We start from the raw sequence: 4228 nt of genomic DNA on the forward strand, positions 1-4228 counted from the left end.
CAAAGTCAGGGCCTGCGTTCCATTTCTTTTTGTATTCCTTGGGCCTAATTCCACATCTGCTATTGTAGATCAAATCTTTGTTCTGAATGAAAGAGTAAATAAGTTTCTGTCTTGAAGATTTTTTGCTATGATGAACTGAGACAGCACATGAGTAAGCTCTTTGTAAACTATTAAGCATATGAAAAATGTATATTGTTATTGTCACCTTTCTATTATATTTCACAGCAATGTGAGATATCCTCAAATATGCTTTTACATCCCTCATCCTCAAATGTTTAGATCAGCCCCCAATATTTACATATTTTTCAGCAATTGTTTAATATAATCTCTTCCCAAGGAAGAGATAGAAGCCACTTGAAAAAAAGTCTTAGGGACATCTCCCAAAACTGCTTATTATTTGAATGGCTTATATTTTAAAATGTGTGCAGCCAATTTTTTGCTCTCTTGTGCTCCAACCCTTCTTCATACCACAGGCTGTGGGGGTCTGCCCCACAGACCCTGACCCAATGACAGATGAATAACGTACACTGACACACAGATATTCTGCTTTGCCAGTCCAGCTAAGTGTCTCAGCTGCTTACAGACTCCTTGGAGAGTACTGTAAACAGTTGTCGACCAGCTAGTGAGACTCACATTTATTTGGTAAAGATTAATTGACAAAGGCTGGAGTCAACCCCACTAGAGGGTAATTGACATTGTGGACTTCCGGAGCAGAAAGCAATTAAGCACCTGTGGTAAATCAAAGGTTAGTCTTAAGACCACATGAGTAAACAAGCTAGCTAGAAAAACTCCCCACATTCCTTTGTTACTACTTTAATATACTTAACTAAAGGTAAAGGGACCAGGCCACCTTCAGCCAGATCTATTACTGAAGTTATGCAAACTCTCAGGCCTTCCAAGAGAGTCTGTGGCTATTACTATAACTATCTTTAATATTTTTCCCACCAGCCTGATTCAACCCCTACAACAGACTATGGTAGGTCAGACCCAGAAGTGCCATGACTTTTCAGACATGGTCCACATGTGTAGCAAGATGCCCCAAGCCCCACTCCTTAGTATTTTTTCGTTCATTAAATACAAAAAATGAACATTCTACTTGGCCTTATATTGTTTTTTAAACCACAGATTGCTTGGGTTTTTTTTATTTTGTTTTGTTTCCATCACTAGTATGTTTTGCTCCTGAAGATTGTTTTCTGACCCCATGCCTTTGCTCAAGAAAAAAAAAATTCCCTGCCTGGAATGCATTCTATTCATCAAAACCCTTCCCTTTCTGAAATATCACCTCCTTCAATAAGCCTTTCCTGCTCAGCCCACTATATGAGTATGAGTATCCTCATACTCAGAAGCAGCTCACACATGCTCACTAATCTTAAGAAGAAAATACTAACAGAGCGTCTACAGCTTTTATTCAAGGAAGGCTGAGTACTTGTTAAGATCATTTTTTCTAAGTTCACTTAGCTGTAAAGCAGCAAGGACACGATTTGGATCAGGTTCTGTTTGATTCCAAACCCACCACGAGGAGCCACTGTGCTGTTTTACCTCTGAGAAAGACCTGACTTAAAACCCGACCTCTATGTTATGAGAGTCAGGCTCATAGGATGGGCAACCACGATGGGTGCATGCATGTGTTGTCTTGCATTAGAGATTTTTATGTACATTTTCCCTTTCTAGATTATAACCTCTCCAAGGGCAAGAACTCCCTAACACCTTTCTGTACCTCTTACATCATTGTGACATCAAATATTCTTAGCAAATGCTTGTTAAGTAAATGAGAGCAGACATTCTTGCTCCCCACTGATTTTATCTTGGATTCTAATAATACAGTAACCTTATTTCCAAAAACCATTCCCACAGAGCCTGACACACAGTGGAACAAAAGCTGAGAATTGGATTGAAGAACTGGATCGAGAAAAGGAAACACTTTGGTGATATCACAACCTGTAAACAGACCTCAAAACATAGTGTTCATAATTTAGATGGTTTCCCATGTCTGCGATTCAAAACGATAATGCAATAATATCCTTGTGCAAAAATCTTTCTCTATATTTGGCCTTGTCCCGGGAATAAAATTACTAAATCAAAAAAAAAAACCAAAACATAGTGTTCACTCAACTGAAGCTGAACATTCTATAGCCTGGGTTCATTTAGCTTGACTGTGCATCACTTGTTTACTTGGTGTGTGTAACACTCTATAGGAGACACAGGGTCCTTTTATAGGCATCTCTACTGTGGGTCTGTTGTGGGCCCCAGGTAGTCATAGTCCCACTCTCTTGCTCATTATCCTCCTGCACCCCCAACACAACTGGACATCACACACTAACTTACAATTCAGCCACCTTCCAACTGTCTTACCCCTTCTACTTAGTTTCTTTCTGCCTTACTTAACTTCCTAGCATCATATGAATAATCATTTGTTTGTTTGCTCATCCTATCGTGGTTGCCCATCTTATGATCTTAACAAGTACTCAGCCTTCCTTGAATGAAAGCTATAGATCCTCTGTTAGTATTTTCTTTTTAATTGGGGTAGGGTGGCTTAGTGAGCATGGACCTGACAGTGTTGGTTTAAAATCCAGTGACCATTGCATAGCTCCACTTTAAAATGCCCTGTGCCACATGAGTGCGAATGCACAGAGGCACAGACAAGCCCAGGGTCTCAGGTTAGAAAATATGATGAGGGGAGGGGTTTCTTCTAAAGAGAACTGTGGAATGGTCGGATGTGAATCTGGGCCTATTGTTCGTTTCTCGCTATGCATGTTTCCATGGGACGGACACTCACTTGTTACTCTCACTCTCTCCCACCACTTCCGCTCTCTTTCACAGGAAGAGGTGGGTCCTACCCTCAGGGAAACCGGTTCTGGTCTCTGTCCAATGGGAGTCGCTTCCTGTCCTGCACCTTCCCAACCACATCAGTGAAAGGAGGGAAGTGCCGGTCTGCCCACTGCTGCAGGCTTAACCCATGTTCTCCCTACTAGGAAAGGGACGTTTCCATTTTCATCCACCTGACTCCCGAGTTGGTTGCAAAGACGGAAGAAAAGAACAGCCATTTATTCTCCTGGAGGCAGGCCCTGCCCGACCTGAGAGGGCCTTCCCTCTGACCCTAAGCATCAGAGCGGATGGAGGCAGCAAACCCTGAGGCCGCTGTATGGTGGGTCTCTTCACAGCCATGGGGCCCAGCCCCACTCGCCTCCCCCAGGTTATGGCTCAGCAGCTGGGACTCGGCCCAGAAGAGCACCTGCAGCACGTATCCTGTGTTCTCCATCAAAGCGGCCTGGAGTCCGCCTGCGTCCCCAGCAAGCAGCACTCCCACCCTAAAACCAAAGGGCGCAGCAGGGAAATGGGAGGGCTGCGCTTTGCTTCCTGTCTGATAACTACCAACAACCGGGCTTCTGCCCAGCATAGCTAGATAAGGGGAGGGCACTCCATTTGACATGCCCTGAAGGCTGTCCAAGCGATGGCTTAGGAAGGCCATTCCAATTTCACGTCCTGAAAGTTGTAAGATTTTTGTGACTTAGAGTGATTTATAACATAGTTTAACCTCTCAAAGCCTCCATTTCACATCTGTAAAATATGGATAAAACTATCTCAAAGCGTTATTGTGCAAGTTAAATGAAAAAGATAGTTATGCATATTGTTTGGCACTAAGCTATTATTATTATCAAAAGTAGTAGCAATTAGTATTATTGTTTAAAGGAGAAAATGATATCCATTGGGAGGCTCCTCTCTGGACCTGAAAGCCTAATATCTGGAATTACTTAGAACTGGAATGCCAGCCTCCGTCTCCTGCCAGCAGCCTGCTGCCAATTCTGATGAGACAGCTTAGAAACCATTGCCCTGATGCCATAGAAAAGAAGAGGACAGCTAGCCTTTTCCTTTCTCTTCACCCTTAATTTAAAAAGGTTGGGCAAGTTACACATCCATCCACCTCCAAACCTTTCAAACAAGTTTCAGTTATATTCTTGCCAAGTAAAAAAACCAAAAATTAATAAGAAAACTTACTTAAAATAAAAAGTTGTTAACACCTTGATACATCCTGGCTTTCCAGTTAAGAGACTTTACAGAATGGTTCATGACTTCTACACCAAATTCTTTCTTGTACATTTTGTCTACACCCCACCCCTTCCTTAGCCTCAACCTCATGAGTGCAAGTGGAAATCAGCCCTGGCTCCTGGCCTCCCATGACTACTTGGAGGTGGAAATGGTTAGTCTGGAGTAGGATTGAGGGCCCCTG

Source organism: Pongo pygmaeus, chromosome 22, assembly GCF_028885625.2.
Source record: "Pongo pygmaeus isolate AG05252 chromosome 22, NHGRI_mPonPyg2-v2.0_pri, whole genome shotgun sequence".
Lineage (NCBI taxonomy): Eukaryota > Metazoa > Chordata > Mammalia > Primates > Hominidae > Pongo > Pongo pygmaeus.